General features: G+C 40.3%; 1 long non-coding RNA gene across 1 annotated transcript; it reads left to right on the top strand.

The window, feature by feature from the left end:
- The first annotated feature begins 4,038 nt into the window (after positions 1-4,038).
- Positions 4,039-16,870, top strand: LOC134346360 (uncharacterized). Its single transcript, XR_010017919.1, has 3 exons — positions 4,039-4,163; positions 14,353-14,405; positions 16,840-16,870. It is a non-coding gene; the product is annotated as an uncharacterized LOC134346360 (long non-coding RNA).
- The last annotated feature ends 3,059 nt before the right edge of the window (positions 16,871-19,929 follow it).

Genomic DNA, 19,929 nt, shown 5'->3' with positions numbered 1-19,929 from the left:
CAGCTGCATCAGTTGTGCCACTATGCTGAGGTGGGGGATTGAAATTCATGCCTCTGAACAAATTGCTCAGGTACATTTGAGGGCCACTTGTATACCTGCTTGTTAATGCAAATATTTAATCAGTCAATCCTGTGGCAGCAACTCAATCCATAAAAGTATTCAGATATGGTCAAGAGGAACAGTTGTTTAAACTGAGCACCAGAATGGGGAAGTAATGTGAATTAAATCACCTTGATCCATGGTGCCAGACAAGGTGGTTTGACTACATCAGGAACTACTTTTTTTAGATGTCTGATACATGGGAAGTGCTTCCATGTATCAGGCCTTCAACTTACTTTTGCAAAACCAGCTTTGAATTAAGTCAGCTGAATTCCCTTGAGCTTCAGTGTCCTTTAAAAACCTTATCTTTCCAAAGAACACATAAATTCTGCGCAGTAGATTGCCCTCATCACTGGGTTCAATCCCCTTCAGAAGAATTTCACTGGATTTGTGAGGCATGACCTATTGGTGCTAAAAACTTATTGACTTCTCTTTATTGCCTCTGCGCTTATGTGAGCATTGACGGAATTCTATTAAATGCTTTAGTGCACTTCTCGCTACTATAAACATAGCCTAGAAATGGCCAGAAAACTGCAATATAAAATATTAACACCATCCCTGCAGAAATCCCCTTTTGTGGTTGCACTGATAACATTTTAATTGTCTCAATTCATTTCCTACTGTCTTGCTCTTTCTATTGCTCATAAATTATGCAAATCTCAGCTATCTTTCTTTCTTTTTAAATCTTTTTATTGAATAAGTATACAAAAAAGGTAAGCCATATAAACATTAATACAATGTTAAAGTATAATAAAATTCCAAAAGGTATCAATACCAAAAAAAAATACTACAAACAATGAAATTTAAACATAAGAAACCAAGACAACATAATAGTATACTAAATTTTATATATATCAATGGAAAAAAAAAAGAAAAAAAAAACCCCAAAAAAAACCCACCGTGCAACTAACTAAAAGCAAAGCAAAGCAATGGGCTAACTTGAAACCAAACAGAGTTAAACTTAAAATCACGTCCTCAATCCCGACCTCCATTAAAAACAGTGAAAAAAAACAAGAAGGGTAAATATTACATTAAATGAAAATATCGAATAAAAGGTCCCCAAATCTGTTCAAATTTAAATGAAGAATCATAAAGGTTACTTCTAATTTTCTCCAGATTCAAACATAAAATCGTCTGAGAAAACCAAAAAAAGGTAGTTGGAGCATTAAGCTCTTTCCAATGTTGTAAAATACATCTTTTCGCCATTAAAGTAAGAAATGCAATCATTCTACGGGCTGAAGGGGAAAGATTAACAAATCTCAGCTATCAAGCTTTCTTTAAAAAAGACTTGTAGTCACTGGTTTGAGACTGGAAGCCAAACTTTGATTTTCTCTCATCTGGAACGATGACATATTACCACTGACTACTTCATACCTGTTAGCAACTTCAACTGTGTTCTTCAGTAGAGAGTTTACCAATGAATATATCAGTGCTGCCATCAAGAAAATTGTGTAAAGAGCGGCAGGGGTAAAATCTCTTTTTAATCATTTAAATTAGGATTCTATAAGATTCTGTGGCATTTTACTCCAGATTCCACTAAAGCTCATTTCAATTGTTGGTGCAGTAACCTAGACCTACATGGAATTTAGTTGTATAGTTTGTTTAGTAACTTATGGAACCCTTTAGTCATTGGTATGGAAATAGGCAAAATGATTGTTTTAGTCACTCCGTTGTACAAAAGGCATCATTAAATTGGAAGGAGAGCTAAGAAGATTTACCAAAGTACTACCAGTCTGAGTTATTGTGTAGGGAGAGTTTGGACAGGTTAGATCTTTATGTTCCTCTTTGTATCAGTGATATTGTGGTCACAAAGAATGAGAGCTACACCTCCCCCTGCTCCCCTCTTCCTTCCCTTTCTTCCACAGTCAACTCTCCTCTCCTGTCAGATTCCTTCTTCTCTAGCCCATGACCTTTCTAACCCACCTGGCTTCACTTATCACCTTCCAGCTAGCCTCATTCCCCTTTCCCAACCTTTTTCTTCTGGTGTCTTTCCCCTTTCTTTTCAGTCCTGAAGAATTCTGGGCTGAAACGTCGACTGTTTATTCACTTCCATCGATGCTGCCTGACCTGTTGAGTTCCTCCAGCATTTAGTGTGAGTTGCTTTGGATTTCCAGCATCCGTAGACTTTCCCGTGTTGACGAGAGCTACAAGTTTCTAGGATTGAACATCACCAATGATCTGTGCTGGTCAAAACATGTTGATGCCACGGCCAATAGATCTCACCAGTTTGCCTGTTTCCATCATCTTCCCTTTGACCTTCACCAACTCACAGTGATGCACCATTGAATACATCCTATGACAGCTTGATAATGCGACTACTCTGCCCATGATCACAAGAAACTGCAGAGAGTTGTAGACACAACTCAACACATTTCAGAAGCCAGACTCCCCTCCACAGACTTTATCTACACTATTGTAGCCTTGAAAAACCAGCTAGCAAAATCAAAGATGCTTCCTAGCTTAGGCATTCTCTTTCCTCCCCCTCTCATCAGAAAGAAGCTTTAAAACACTAGGCTCAAAGATTGCTTCTATCCATCAACGACTCTTCAATGGACTTCTTGCATGTTAGCTTTAAGTTTCTCGCTGAATATTGGTACACGTGACATAAATTAACAATATCTTTTTTTTGGTCTACATGAAAAGGCTAGTGTCTCATCTATTTATTCTATTCTTTACACTTTAACATCATATCAATATTCTGTACTCTCTATGGCCTAAAGCCATCATCTCTACAAAGCATAACCCCACATACAATTTGCTTTCCTGATCTATTCTCCTCTCAGGTGCTGTCCATTGGAAATATTTTCCAAACTTATCAGAGATTAACAGTTATATAGCAGCAATATTATGGATGAAGAAAAAATTGTTTTGGAGGTCACAGACAAGCAGATCAAAATTCCTCTGCAGCTCATTGACCAGGCCAGGCTGAGCGAAGCGACAATGTTCTCCACATGTAGTGTAATTAACAAGATTGCAAAAATTAACGTAAAAGGATCAAATTCTATATTTGGACAATTTGTGTTAATAGAGCTAAGAAGTTTGGGGGAAGAAGTTAAGATAAAACTAATAAAATCTCCCATTTGTGGGATAGGATTCCAGTCATTCAGCACTGTCTAGGAAATTCCCGAAATGGAATAGTGGGAATTACTCCTGCAACTTGGATAGGAACTTGAATGGTAGGGGTATGGAGAGCCATGGTTCCGCTGCAGGTCGACGGGACTAGGCAGTTTAAATGGTTTGGCACAGGCTAGATGGACTGAAGGGCCTGATTCTCTGCTATGCATTTCTATGACTCTTTGACTCATGGATTATTAAAAAAATGCTTTTCTCTACTTTTTGATACTTCTGATTATCAGTAATGACTACTTATCAGAACACACACTGAAATCTGTGATCTACGTTCCCTGTTTAATTTTCGTACTCAATATTCATGTGCCTCATGACATAGAGCTAGACCAGACATCCCACTTGTACTGGTTCGCAGAGGAATCCACTCTCCCACTAGTATCTGAGAAGCTGTTCTCTTTCACAAGATTCAAATTTCAAGATTGTTTCACGTCATTTCCAGTACACAGTGTAAAAGAGAACAAAATAATTATTCCTCCAGATTGATGCTATAATTATAAACTATAGCAGGGGTAATTTCCGACAGCTAATTAACCTACCTTTGAGATATGATAGGAACCTGGAGAACCTGAGAAAACCCACATGGTCATGAGGGTTTATATACTCCACACTTTCAGCATCTGAGGTTAGGATTGAACCTGGAAAAGGAACCACTAGGCAGCAGTGTTAACTGCTGCACCACTATAACATTCTTGTGGATGTTTTCCTTGGGAGGGGAATTTATAACCACGCGCATAGCTTCAGAATAAGAGATCATGCAGGTAAAATGGTTTAAAGAGAAGTTTCTTCTCACAAAGTATCATGAATCTTTGGAATACTCTGACAGAACAGTTGAATATATTTAAGGCTGTTGAAGATTTTTCAATGACAATGGAACAACAAGTCATGGAAACATGCAGGATGCAGAAGCAAAGCCATAATCAGACGAGCCTTACTAGGTAAGCATTTTGCCTGTCCCTTTTCTATATATATTTACCTTTCATAGCTTTATCCTCCAAGAGGACCACAACCCTTGTAGTGGTTTGGACATTTGTGTGCCTCAATGACCTGGAGAGCTATGTCGACTGGAGTCAGGGTTTTATGCTTTGCCCCTTGGTAAGGTCACCCATGCCAAACACATCAAAAGCTAGAGGCCCAATGAAAATGGTCCTCTAATCCTCCAAGTCTGGGGGTTCAGCTCAGGGCTGCATCCCTGACTGGTAAAACAAAGCTGTTATGGAAACAGCAATGAAGAGTCCTTTTATTGTATATATGAGTGTGATAGTATTCCTAAGACTCCATCCAGGACTTGCATGGCTGACAGTAGTGAAAAGCAAAAGGAAGCTATTGGCACAATGAAGGAAGCCCTGAACACTGCCAGAGATGGAAGACCCTCATTGCTGCCCTAAATGCTAGTGGCATAACGGGCAGTAAGTAAATAAGTTCATAGCTTTAAGGATTGTGATGAGGTAAACCACATTGCACCATCTTAATCCTTATACTCCTTAAACCTCTCCAGCTAACTTTCTTGCAAAGCCTTTAACTCTTTTCCTGAGATCATTCAGGGATGGCCCCATTGCATGTGAATAAATTGAATGGTGATAATTAGCCAGAGTTCAAGAATGCAAAGAAATCAGCAGTTCCTGATTTCTATTCAATCATCTGTAATGGAAAGTCTGCTCCTGGGGCGGTCAGCTGTGGTTTAACAACCATGGCCAAGGGTTGAATTATACCCATGAACAATGGAGACTTGGGCAAAGTACCAGAGGAATGCCCATGCCCTTTGAATTGCACTTAAACTGAGATCATCATCTTCAAGGGAGGAAGGGAGAAAGATGAGTTGTTTTCTCAAAGGAAATAAGAGGTTGAGAAGGTCGTGGAAATTGCAGCTTTGGGCAGGAGTGCACGTTATCAAAATATGTTGTTACTTCTGAGGTTGCCAAAACAAACAAAGAGAGATGAAATCATATTTATCCAGGACTTGATGCCGGAAATAATCTAAATGTGAGGAGACCATTTGATCAACCTTGAGTTAATAAATGTACACTGATCCCTATATCTTTTTATCCTGATAGTGAGCGCCATTAGTTTTGCATTACGTTAATTTCAAAATAAAAAGGTAACATATCACTCTGGTAAGTTTTAAGCAATAATTAACTAGATATTTATATTTATAATTATAAAAAATACACAATGGATATATTTAATATGGAGGATAATGGGTTTTTGATTTGTCAGGGTGCCAAAGGTTACGGGAAGAAGGCAGGAGAATGGGGTTGAGATGGATAATAAATCAGCCATGATGGAATAGTGGAACAGACTCGATGGGACAAATCGCCAAATTCTGCTCTTATATCTCATGGTCTTATAATTCCATGGATCTGCAGATGAAGGAAGTGAGATCAATTACCATCTTCAATAAATTGAACTAAAATAAGTTCTGCAGTGTTCACCTGAGACGATGAAGGCTGAACATTGTAGAACTGTAGAATGATTAAAATCGATGACACAGGAAGTGTCCATTTGTTTCAAGTGGACTTTAGGTTGATTCACTTCCCAAGTATTGGTCCAAGTCTCTATGAATCATTGTCCTTAGGGGCAAATAGAATTTAGACAAATAAATCTAGATTTTGAGTTGGAAAAGTATAAAATGGATCCTTATTTCATTTACCCTGCAGGTGTTAAAAGGATGATAGGGACCAATTTCAGGTCCTCAAGAAGGTTGAATAGGGAGTGATTATCAATCCCCTTGAAATCAGAATCAGAATCAGCTTTAACATCACGGACATATGTCATGACATTTATTGTTGTGTGACAGTATAATGAAATACATGAAATACAATAAATTACAATAGGAAATATATATAGAAAAATTAAATTAAGTAAGTAGTGCAAAAGAAGAGCAAAAGTAGAGAAGTAGTGTTGATGGACTGGTTCAGTGTCTGTTCGAAATCTGATGGTGGAGATGGAGCTTTTTCTAAAACGCTGAGTGTGTATCTTCTGGCTCTTGGAACTCCTCTCTGATGCTAAGAAGAGAGTGTATCCTGGGTGATGGGTGTAATGTAGTAATCCTAAAAGCAGCAGCCCAAGATAAGTCATTAAGACCCTTTAAAATGCTTATTCTGGGCTGAAAGGTTATTAAAAGATTTTAGCCAGATATAGGATCAGTTCTGATTAACTCAGAAGATGTGGATGCTACTGCACTGAAATCTAAATGGGTCTTCCTTCTCGTTCCAAAAAGTCAAGAAGCTGCCATTAGCCATGATGGTTCCCAGTAAATAAGCTTATGAGAGGTAAAGTCAAACTCAAAGTAAAAACTGTTGTAAAAATACTCATGAGCTCACTTTTCGTCTCAGGTTCATGATATTTATTGCTGATTAATTATTATTATTGTTTTTTTTTCTTTCTTTTTGTATTTGAATAGTTTGTTGTCTTTTGCATATTGGTTGTTTTCTGTCCTGTTGGGTGTGGTCTTTCATTGATTCTTTTGTGTTCCTTGTATTCATTGGAATTTCCCACAAGAGGCGCTTCGGTTTCCTCCCACAGTCCAAAGATGTACAGGTTGGTAGGTTAATTGTTCTTTGTAAAATGGTTCCATAAACAGGCCAATGTTAAATCAGGCGTTGCTAGGTGGCAGGGCTCAAAGGGCTGGAAGAGTCTGTTCCACTTGTATTTCAGTAAATAAATAAATAAAGCATTTGCAAAAGTTTCATCATCATACAAGGAGACATCATCAGTGTGCTGTACATTTGAGGTGTGTCCTCTGAATACGTGGCCTTTATATACTTAACAATCAATTGATTGGTCATCATGATGGAAACTCAGTTGTGACATAGGGATGGGGTCTCATCACTGATTGGTTGCTTGGCAAACATTGTGTGTTTTCTGGAATTTTGCCCGCATTGGCTTATAATTGGGTCGAGGTCTATATGCCTGTTTATAGACCTGTTTGTGGAAAACCATGCTTCCAAGAATTCTCTTGCAAGCCATGTGTTTTCTTGCACATTGGCTCTCACTGATGCCCTGTCAAACTTGTGCTCCTCTCGATCTTCATGGGCAAGGGCACAAGATTTAGAACGACATGCTGTAGCTGTATAGTACTGTGCCTGAGACTTTTATCAACATGGAGAGGAAAGTGTGTTTTTAAATCTGGTGGGAGCGAGAGGATTTGGGAATGGCAAGGGTGGAGTGTCACAGGAGGGGTGTGGGCAGGTGTCAGAGGAGTGCCAAAGGCAGGAGGTAGCTCAGTGGTTGACACACCCATCCTCGAGAGACTGGGCAAGATCATTTGATTTCAAACAGTTGGTTTATTGATCATTACTGAATGTCTCTCTGGTGCATCCCTCTCCCTTCCCCTTTTCCCAACCATGATTCCCCTCTCCCTGTCTCCTTCCCACCCTCAATCCAAAATAGAGACCCATATCAGAATCAGGTTTATCATCACTCACATATGTCATGAAATTTGTTTCTGTTTGTGTGGCAGCAGTACAGTGCAATTTGTAAAATTACTACAGTACTGTGCAAAAGTCTTAAGACAACCCAGTTATATGTGCCAAAGACATTTGCACAGTACTGTATAGGATTTTGGTGAGAATGCACCTGAAATATTGTGTGCAATTCTGGTCACTAATACTATAAGAAGGATATGATTAAGCTAGAGGATGCAGACAAGTTTCCAAAGGGTGTTGCCATGACTGGGGAGCTAGAGTTATAAAGAATGACTGGATAGGCTGGGAATATTTTCCTGGGAGAAAAGGAGGGTGTGGGGGTGGTGACCTTACAGAGGTTTATAAAATCATGAATAACATAGAAAAGCTGAGTGGTCATTGTCATTTTTCAAGTGTAGTGGTGCCTGTAACGAGAGAGGGCATAGGCTGAAGGTGAGTCAGGAAAGATTTAAAGAGAACGAAGAGGCAGGTTTTTCAAAGGAGGCTGGTGGGTATATGGAATAAACAGAGGAAGAGAGGAGATGGTTGCAATTACAGTGTTTTAAAGACATTTAGCCAAATGTGTGAATAGGAAAGGTTTGGAGGGGATATGGGACAAATGTAGGCAGGCGGGTCTAGCTCAGGGTCAAAGGGCTTGTTCCCATGCTGTACATCACCATGGCCCTCAATGGGAAAACAAGATTGGTAGGAATGTTGCAAGCAGGAAGGCCCTTTTCCTCACCATACAACTCTGTGACTTTGCCATCTCCCACCCTCCTGGGACTTGCATTGGAACAGTGGCTGATCAGAATGTGGAGTGTTTCCACAGACGCCACATTGCAACAGGCAGTTTCTCCTGAAAATTCACATGGAATCTGAGAATGGGTTTCTTTCTACTTGGGTACAAGGGTCAGACTTGTACCCATGTGATGCTTTAAAAATATTCTGAAGTGATTTCTAGGCCAAAACCTTTACTTATTTTTCACTTAACATAGTTGACTGCTTTGTCATTTGTAATGCCTGCTAGGGGAATTGCACTGCCTGGGAAGAACAGACAATTTTTGTCCTGAATATCTAATCAGCTCATGATCACTTGGCCTTACATTGGAGACATATACTGTATCTTAATATTTTTGTTATCCAAATGCACATATTTGAAGCTCAGATACAGGAGCCTGTAGACATACTCTCAACATTTTTGGATCAGCTTTCTCCCCTCCGCCATCGGATTTCTGAATGGACAATGAACGAATGCGTGAACAATGCCTCATGATTTTTGCTCTCTTTTCACACTACTTATTTAATTTAATATTTCATTTATATATTTCCTATTGTAATTTATAGTTTTTTATGTACTGCTGCCGAAAAACAGCAAATTTCTTAGTGATGTTAAGAATTCTGATCTTGATCATGTACAGCCAACAGTTAGTAGCTGATCCAGTTCTTGAGATCCACAGTATCACAAAAGCCTGAAAGTTTGATCTGCTTCATCAAGAAATGGCTGAGAGCACCAGTAATGGGATAGGACCAGACACATCCTGCTTGTAACATTAAAGGTTTGCACTGCGAAGTTATTCATATCTCTCGCCAATTATGACACTGACATCTATCTGAATATGTGGATGATTTCCCAGAAATATCCTGTTCAGATGAAGCAACAACAGTTAACTGTTTAATCAGTTTACTTTGAGCAAATTGAAGAAAGAGCAACTTGATAGCGTTACAGTTAGTGCAACACATGACTATACTGAGTCTATAAGATCGGAATTCCATTCCTGCCACTGTCGGTAGGGTGTTTGTACATTCTCCCTGTGGGTTACTTCTGGGTGCTCCGGTTTCCTCCCTTATTCCGAAGATGTATGGTTAGGGTTAGTAAGTTATATGCATGCTACGTTGGCGCTGAAGACCTGGCAAAACTTTTAGGCTGACAGCATAATCTTCACCAATTTGATTTGATGCAAATGATGTATTTCACTGTATATACTGATATTTCAATGTGACAAATAAAGTAATCTTCTTTAATCTTTAAGAAAGTGATAATAGTATTATCGTTTGCTTCCCAATAGCCTCCTTAACAACATAATTTTGGGTTTTTCATGGCAGCTCACTCCAAATTTCATCTCAGCATTGGTCTGAACCTGGACCAAAAGGGCTGAATTCCGAGGAGAGGGGAGCATGTTCCTCCTTGACATCAGGTTATCAGTTGACTAACTGTGACATCAAGGACCTGCAAAAATTGAGGTCAATAGGGTAGGAAGGATAACTCTCCAATAGCTGGAGCCAAATCTCATAGAACAGAAGATGATTCATAATCAGGTTTAATATCATTGGCATATGTTATGAAATCTGTTTTACAGCATCAGTATATTATAATACATAATAATAAAAAAACTATACATTGCAATTCTATAGATTTGATTTTATAATATAATTAAATAAGTGCAAAAATAGAGAAAAAATAGTGAGGTATTCTTTGTCCATTCAAATATCTGATGGTGGAGAGAAAGAAGCTATTTCTGAGACATTAAGTGTGTGTTTTCAAGCTCCTATACCTCCTTCTTGATGGTAGCAATAAGAAAAGGGAATGTGCTGGGTGATGTTCGTCCTTACTGATGGATGCGCCTTTTCGAAGATATCCCTGATGTAGGAGAGGTTAGTGCCCATGATGGAGCTGGTTGAGTTTACAACTTTCTGAAGCTTTTTTCTGATCCCGTGTGGTGGTCCCTCCATACCAGACAGTGATGCAACCATCTGAATTGTGATTGTTGGTGACTAATCATCCCAATTGCAGGAGGATCCAATGGTATGAACACCAAATTTTCTAATTTAATTTAATCCCCTACCTTCCTTTCCCATTCCCTATAGTCCACCCAGATTTTTTCTCCTTTTCTTCATTTTTTTCCCAGTTTTTCTCCCCACCCACCTAACTCCATCTGTCCATCATTCCTCTCCCCTCTCCTACCACATCATCTGGTTCTATCCATCAGCTTCCAGTTCCCCAGCAATTTGATATACAGGCATTCTTTGCTCTTCCCTCCTAACCCGGAAGCACAATCTCTTTTGCCTCCTCAAATACCTTACATCCTGAGTTTTTCCAGCAGTTTATATGTTGCTTGGGAGGACTTTTGCTGATTGGATTCATCAGCGAAACCACCTCCATTTGCTTTATCAATGACCTTTCATCCCTTATAAGGTCAGAGTCAAGATTCAAGTTTATTGATCATGTATACATTGAAACTTGTAACTTACATTAACAACTAACACACCCAAGGCCAACACAGCATGTCCTTAGTGCTGAAGGAGCTCAGCAGGTCAGGCAGCATCTATGGATGGGAATAAACAGTTGACGTTTCAGGCTGAGACCACTCATGAAGACAGAGCACAACAAGCATCAAAATAACAACAGCAGTGTGGGAAAGGAAGAGCATTTGGCATGGTAGACTGGATGCTAATCAAATGAACAGCAAAACCAACCCCTTACCTCCCTCCCACCCACGTAGGAATGCTCATTGGTTCAGTACTATTAGATAGATAGTTAGATATACTTTATTGATTCCAAGGGAAATTGGGTTTCATTTCAGCCGAACCAACGAACAATGTTTAGAGCATAAATATAGCAATACAAAACCACAGACAATCAAACAACAATATGCAAATTATGCCAGATGGAATAAGTCCAGGACCAGTTGATTGGCTCAGGGTGTCTGACCCTCCACTGGAGGAGATGCAAAGTTCGATGGCCACAGGCAGGAAGAGAAATGTTCTTGTTCTTAGGCTGTCCTGAAAAGAGTGTCTAATTGGCTAAAAACAGAAGCTTGTGTCAATTTTTGTAAAAGATAGATAGAGAGATAGATATACTTTATTAATCCGGAGGGAAATTCGGTTTCATTACAGCCGCACCAACCAAGAATAGAGCGTAAATATAGCAATACAAAAACCCCCAACAATCAAACAACAAAATGCACACTATGCCAGATGGAAAATAAGCTCACAGCTCCTTAACAAATGAACTAGTCCATATGGCAGCAAGCAGCAAGACCTTGACACCATCATAGAAAGCAAAATGGCAAGCTGCAGGAGCCGATCATCTATGTTAAAAGAAGATCGAACCATCAGCCCTTGATACTTATTAGCAATTTTACATCCTTGGGGGTCATCATTAATCAGAAATGTGTCTGTTCAATCACAAGGGATTCACAAATGCTGAGTGTCCTGCTGTGAGCAATTCACCTCCGAATACTGCAAGGGCTCTCCAGCACCTGTGATGCCTAAGTCAGCTACAATATGTGATGGAGTACTTTCTGATTGCATAGCTGAGTGCAGTTACAAGACATCCTCCATGATCTTCATGACCTCAACACCCTTCAAGACAAGGCAGTTCATTTGATTAGCATCCAGTCTACCATGCCGAATGCTCTTCCTTTCCCACACTGCTGCATAGAACCACTACAATATACACTGCAGTTACTCAACTAAGTTACTCCAAACCCGAAACCTCTATCAGTATGAAAGGCAAAGCAAGTGGGGTATGGAACCTCCATTACCCATAGGATTCCATCCAAGGTGCACACCATCTTGCGATGGAAATTTACCACCATTCCTACATCGCCATTGGGTCTAAGTCATGGAATTCCCACCCAACGACATTATAGATGTACTTTGGTTCAGCAGGGACCTCACCACTATCCCTTCAATCTCAATTATTGATGCCTACTTTTCCACTGATTCCCACATTGTGAAGAAAAAGAAGGAGAAATATAATAACTGTGCACATACATCTACTGATGCTTCTGGACACATCTTCAGTGATGTTCCTGGAATCATCGGGTGTTCTGGGTCTTTCAGCATCATACAACCTCCTCCAGGTGACCCAGCTGGGGCTGATCAGACTCCAGCTTGTGTCCAGATGGCTAGCTACTTATGACTCCATGGCTCCCCTCTTTTGAGCCACAGCCATCTTGAGGCCCTCTCTGCCGCATCGGCGGCACTGCGGATGGCTCTCCTCTTCCTCTCTCCCTCGATGCCCAAAATGCTGAAGGCTCTAACTAAAGAATGGGCTGCGAATCCCCTACAACCAACCTCCACTGGGAGACACCTCGCTCTCCATCCAGCCTGCTGACCAGTCCTGACAATAATTGTTGTCATGGCTTCCAGCTTCCTATCGACCCCTCCCTTTGCCGTTGCCTCCAGAATTTGGTTAACATCTTCATCAAACTGCTTCCACAGTGAAGTCATGTTAGCTGCAGGCCATTTGATCCGCCTCCTGTTAGACTTCATATTAGAAGGATTAGTTTGCAACACATTTGTATCTGAAAATTGAAATGACCTAAAAAGCAAAAATACAGCATGTATTATTTAATTTGCCATTCAAAAAGGATACCATTTTTTTCAGTAGGAATATGTTACTTTCCAGTACCAAGATTACAATGAACTGTCTGGGATTGCCTCTGGGAAAGCACCAGTGAAGAATTAGTTACAGAGGACTTTCATCCAAAAATAGAAACATTTATTTCTGTATTTATTGAGAAGCGGTGCATATAGACCTTTCAGTCCCTTTGAGCTGCACTGGCCAGCAACCCTCAATTTTACCCTGGTCTAATCACAAGAAAATTTACAATGTCCTACCAACCAGTACATCTTTGGACTGTGGGAGGAATCGGAGCAAACCCACACTGTCACAGAGAGAATGTATAAACTTCTCACAGACAGCAGCAAGAGTGGAACCCAGGTTGCTGATGCTGTAAAGCATTGTGCTAATCACTACAGTACCACACCACCCACAGTAAAGGGTTTCTGCCAAATAAACGATGACTCCTGGAGATTATTGTAAAAAATGCAAAAGCTTAAAATATGAGCAGTGCCCAGTAAACAGATGGCAAATAATTCATTCCACCTTTCCCTTAATTCTCATGATTGTAGTATCAGAAGAGAGCATCTGCACTGAATGTTCCTTTCAAACAAGTAATATAAATATAATTCATGTGAAAAATGTTGCATGTAATGACAAGAATAGAAAAAAATATATATATTCATCATAGCGCACTGTCTAATTCTCATCTACGTGCTGTGCCTCAATGATGTCATCCGAAACGTTACAGTTTGCTTCCACGTTAACATTGACAGTAAGCATCGCCACCTTTGTCAAGAATCCCTCACATCTATCCCACAATCACTTTGACACCTTCCCCCCCCCTCCCCCCGACCACCACCAGCAGGCAGCAGGCACTGTAGCATTAGGATAAGAACTGTCAGGATGGGGAACAGCTTCCTCCCCTGGTCCATAAGTCTACTGAGCTCCCTGCCACCAAGTAGGTCTCATCAGATATGAAGTGCCTTCAGTTAGTCCTGACGAAGGGTCTCGGCCTGAAACGTCGACTGCACCTCTTCCTAGAGATGCTGCCTGGCCTGCTGCGTTCACCAGCAACTTTGATGTGTGTTGTAGTGTTATACTGTTTACTTTTTAATTTGTGTCATAAATGCATCTTATGCTAAATGTCAATCTTTTGCAATATATTTTATTATTTGTTAATTTATTTGTGGTAATATTACTTTATGTGTTCTGCGTGAGTTATATGTACTGTATTGTGCACCTTAGCCCGGAAGAACATTGTTTCATTTGGTGGTATACATATATTTGGTTGAACGCCTATAAACTTGAACTTGAACTTGAGCACTGCTGATGAAAATACTTTGTTCCTTGATCTTTCTACTACCTACTCAGACAGGCAGAAGCTTGGGAGTCCTGGTGGCTGGTTGGTCCATCCTTTGTTCCAGGTAAGTGCTCCTTTCGTGACACTAGTGATAGTCCACTGGACAGTTTATGGACTCCAAGGGGGCACCACAAACTCTTAGGGACTTATGGGACTTCAACCAGGAAGTCTTCCCAATGAACCTGTTCAATGATCTACTTTATTTGTCACATGTACATCAAAACATTGAAACATACAGTGAAATGTGATGTTTGTGTCTAGAATGAAAACTAGTGGCAGATGATGTGTTATCATGCTTTTGATATTAACGTAGCATACCTACAACTTATTAACCCTTATACAGATGTCTTTTAGAATGTGGGAGGAAACTGGAGCACCAGTAGGAAACCAACACAGTCATGGGAGAGTGTAAAAACTCCTAATGGACAGTGGTGGGAATTGATCCCCATTCTTACAGCTGACACTATAAAGCATTACGCTAAGCACGATGATACTGTGCCAACCCATACATTAGGTTAGAGTTCCAGTGGGTTCACTGAAATCAATAGAAAGGAAAGGCTGTGGAGAGAATGATCAGTACAAGTTACAGTAATTTCTTTTTTTGATTTGACCTAATTCATTTTGGTTGCACAAAGTTAACTATTTTAACTGTGTATTTTAGTACCTGATTTTTTTTTGATAGCATGTACTTTTTAACAATATTTGAATGCTTTTGAATACTTGTGTAGGCAAAATGATATTCATGGACTTAAACTGGTCTGCTTGAGCTTAACAAGACAACACAGGGTGGAGTCTGTCCATTCTGCTAGAACTGCCCTGCTCCGGTATAATCGGGTCAGGTATAATTTTACACCTGATCCAAATCGGACTCAGCAATGGCCAATCCAAACCTGATCCAAGTTTAGATCCAAGTCTGCCAAAATCCACAGCAAAGCCCTAGACTTGACTATTTAATTTCCTTCATATCTGGCTTCTACTCGGAATTCTTTAAAACACTGATTTCCATGACTTAACTTCCACTAATTACCATTCCCCCCCCCCCCCTTCTGTGACTCAGAACCTCACTGTTGTAAGCATCACTTTCCTTGCTTCATAGTTGGTGGGTGTGTGTCAGCTGCTTTCTTCCCAAACAAATGAAGTGTTTTGGCCCAAAACTTGACAGTTCATTTCCCTCTATGAATGCCTGACCAACTGAGCTCTTCCAGCATTCTGCGTGTCTTGCTTAAGATTTCCAGCATCTGTAGAATCTCTTGTGATGCCTCCCAATCTCAGCAATCTTTCTCGCTTAATCTTCTTGTTTTAAATTTTCTCACTCTCTACCATATTTCTTTTCTGGCTCATTATTGAAGTTCTTCATTAGTAAATGTCCCAGTAAAGTACCTTGAGATATTTTGCCATGTTAGATGCTTTACATCAAGGCAAACTCTTGCTATAATGATTATACCAGTCCACTTAGCACAAGGAAACAATTTGATCAGCAGTATGTTTTTTTTCACTCTTCTAAGAGACAGAGGTACTACAACTTAAAAGAGTAAGCCAGAAAGATCAGAGACTTCATCCAATTGGCTCTGTGCTGGTTTCCTGGAGTATTTCTACTGAACTAACATTATAGCTTTAGTGAGAGTCTGGGAGAATCTCTGAGGCGTTTCTAGAGCAATGAGTTCTTTAAATCTGTGTAATTATTAATAAAACTATCATCTGTCAATGTGAAAGTTTGTTTGAAATCCTTAGTTTTCAACTTCACCAGGAAATAGAGCAGCAAGAGCATGGTGCCAATCCAAGCAGATAAGGGGATAGAATTTCATATGGGAATTGAAAATGAAACAATTTCAGCAATGGGTAACTTCACAGGTCAATGTTCAAAGTGAATTTACAATCAAAAGTATGTATATGTAACCATATAATACCTTAAGATATATTTTCTTGCATGCATTTGCAGGGAAAAGAAGAAATTCTATAGAATTTGATCAAAGCTGTTCATAAGCAAAGACCGTCAAACAGCAATGTGCAAAAACAGATAAACGGCAAATTAAAATAATACGGAGAATATGAGTTGTGAAGAACCCTTAAAATTAATGTGTAGATCATAGACTCAGTTGAGAGTAGTAGTGAATGAAATTATTCATACCGGTTCAAGAGCCTGATGGTCGTAGTTATTACTGTTCCTGAGGAGGTGTAGGACTCTGTACCTCCTACCTGATTGTACAAGCCAGAAGAGAGCATGCCCTGAATGGTGGGATCTTTGATGATGGTTGCTGTTTCCTTGTGGCAGCCCACCTTGTAAATGTACTCAATGGTAGGGAGGGCTTTGCCTGTGATGGACTGGGCTGTATCCATCACCTTCTGTAACCTTTTTCTGCTCCTCGACATTGGTGTCTCTATACCAGGATACAAGGTTTAAACTTTTGAAAGCTGGAATTCTACTCTAATCTGTGCAGATACTGAATGTCAATGGATCAAACCTGACATTCTTAATCTTTTTGTTTTTGTTCCTTTAGCTCTCTGATATGATTGTCAGTCACAAGACCACAAGACAAAGGAGCTGAAGTAGGCCGTTCGGCCCATCAAGTCTGCTCCGCAGCTCCCCCATGAGCTAAACTATTCACCCATCTAGTTCCAATTTCCGGGTTTTTCCCCATATCCCTTGATACCCTGACTAATTAGATACCTATCAATCTCCTCCTTAAATACCCTCAATGATCGGGCCTCCACAGCTGTATGTGGAAACGAATTCCCCAAATCCACGACCCTCTGGCTAAAAAAATTTCTCCTCATCTTTGTTTTAACTGGGTACCCTCTAATTCTAAGACTATGGCCTCTTGTCCTGGACTCGCCCACCAAGGGAAACAACCTTTCCACATCTACTCTGTCCAACCCTTTCAACATTCGAAATGTTTCTATGAGATCCCCTCTCATTCTTCTATACTCTAATGAATACAGTCCAAGAGCCGACAAACGCTCCTCATATGTTAGCCCCTGCATTCCAGGAATCATCCTCGTAAATCTTCTCTGAAAAGTCAAGTCCTTTCTTTACTCTGGCTCAGGTTCAATTCCAGCTCTAATAATATTTGGGATGGTGGGAGGAGAAGATGGCGGCACGACACAGCGCGCGCGGCCTCTGTGATGAAATGATATCGTATTTGTTAAATAGGGGCCGTGCACAATTCTGATTTGATGGAGACAGACGTGAGAGCACAGAGGAACATCTGGAGAAACTTCTGAAATGCCTGGTTCGCTGCTGCTGCTACTGTGTGATTGAGAATCTCCAGAGGGGAAGGGTCCAAATCCTCGGCTTTTCCTGTTGTCGGCAGCCGGGGCCGGGGTAGAAGCACTTGGTAGAGATAGTGCTCGGTGCTCGGTGTCGGAGGGCTGGTTGGAGGCTCAAAGTTTTCGGATGACTCAGAGTCGGACTGTGGTTGGATGCTTCCAGGATGCTGCCTCGGCAAGTTTGCGGCACTGGAAGCTCACGGCAGCAGGAGAGTTTTCTTCCTTCTCCCGTCTGTGTGAGATGATGGGACTTTTGAGAGACTTCAAACTCTTTTTTACCGTGCCCATGGTCTGTTCTTCATCAAGTTACGGTATTGCTTGCACTGTTGTAACTATATGTTATAATTATGTGTTTTTTGTCAGTTTTTCAGTCTTGGTCTGTCTTGTGTTTCTGTGATATCACACCGGAGGAACATTGTATCATTTCTTAGTGCATGCATTACTAAATGACAATAAAAGAGGACTGCGTGTCTTCATAATCTAATAATCTAATCTAATAAACTACAGGAAAGTCCCATTTTATTGGCTGTAAATAAAGACTTTAGAGCCATGGAGCAATGCAGGATGGAAACAGGCCTGTCCGCCCATTGAGATCATACTGACTATTTATTCACTCATTTTACCCTCTCCTACATTCCCATCAGCTCCCTTCCAAATTCCAACACTCACTACAATTTATTAACCAATTAACCAATCAGCCGGACCATTTTTCTGATGTAGGGAAGTAAAGTTCTGAGAGGAAATGCATGAGGTCACGAAGAGAACGTGCACACTCTACATAGAAAAGACTGGCTTGAAACAGGGTGACTGGAGAAGAGGCTTGAATCAGGGTGACTGAAGAAGAGGCTTGAATCAGGGTGACTGGAGCTGTGGGGTAGTAGCAACAAGAACTGAGCCACTGTACCACCTCTGAAAGAAACTGGCAACCAACATGGGGTTCAAGTACATGAACCTAAGATTAGGAGACTTGCGTAATACTGAATGACCTGGCTAGGGTTTTAAACATAAATTTATGCACTCTCAACTCAGTTCCTTTTAGATATGTGGCAATTGAATAAGACAACATCAGACGTTGTCCAATATAGGACTAATGGCTTAGGATGTGTGGGTTTCCTCCAAGCGCTCCAACAGTCCAAAGGCATACCGGTTAGTAGGTTAGCTGGTCATTGTAAATTGTCCCGTGATTAAATCAGGGGTTGTTTTATGGTCTGGCTCAAAGGGATAGATGGGCCAGTCCCTGTATCTCAATAAATAAATAAACAAACAAACAAACAAACAAACAAGGAACACACATCAAAGTTGCTGGTGAACGCAGCAGGCCAAGCAGCATCTATAGGAAGAGGCGCAGTCGACGTTTCAGGCCGAGGACACAGGCCCTTTGGCCCAACTCATCCATGTTGACTCTGATGCTTCTGCATTCTGTTTCCTTTTCATTCCCTGGATGTAATTATGTATAATATGATCAGTCAGAACAGCTCATGGGTCAAAAGCTTTTCATTGTGTCTCAGTACATGTAACAATAATAAATTAATATAAATGTCTGTTTAAGCTAATCCCATTTGCCTGCATTTGGCCCATAACCTCTAAGCCTTAGGTTTATGCACACCAAAGGAAGGAAGGAATAGGTGGATTGGAAGGAGAAGTATCTCAGATATAGAATCATCCATGTTCTTACTAAGTGGCAAAAAAAGCTTAAGAATTTATCTTCTCAACAATAGGGGAACATCACTGGACCAGACATAGTGAATTGAATTGAATTGACTTGACTTTATTACTTACATCTGTATCGAAGGGTTTTAATGAGACAAGCCCTGGTGAGATAGTGGATCCATTGGTCCAAGTTTTTTCAAAAGTCACTGAGTTCTGAGAGGGTACTGATGGATTGTTAACTGCGGATAAGACTTCCTTCTTCAAGGTAGAAGATAGAGAGTGACAAAGGGCAAGAAACTTTTAAGTTATAAACTTATGATCTATCACTGAAAAGATGCTGAACTCTGCAAGCAACGCTCATCAAAGTTGCTGGTGAACGCAGCAGGTGAACTCCACAATCAAGGAAGAAATAGACAGAAGTGCTTAATGTAATCAAAGCAAACCAGTATGGAAGATAAATCGTGTTTGACACATTTTTTGGAGTAATTTGAAGAAGTAACAATCAGGGTCGAAGTGGAGGATATGTAGATGAAGCGTATTTGAAGTTTCAAAGCACATTTAACAAGGTGCCATGTGAAAGGTTAACATAGAAGATGAGAGTTCATGTACTGGGGGAAGTTCAATACTGTCTATCACATACTTAGAGAGGGCCAGAATAAATAGAACTTTTC

The sequence above is a fragment of the Mobula hypostoma genome, chromosome 5 (assembly GCF_963921235.1).
Source record: "Mobula hypostoma chromosome 5, sMobHyp1.1, whole genome shotgun sequence".
NCBI classification, from domain to species: Eukaryota; Metazoa; Chordata; class Chondrichthyes; order Myliobatiformes; family Myliobatidae; genus Mobula; species Mobula hypostoma.
This window is presented reverse-complemented; position numbering and strand designations above follow the sequence as displayed.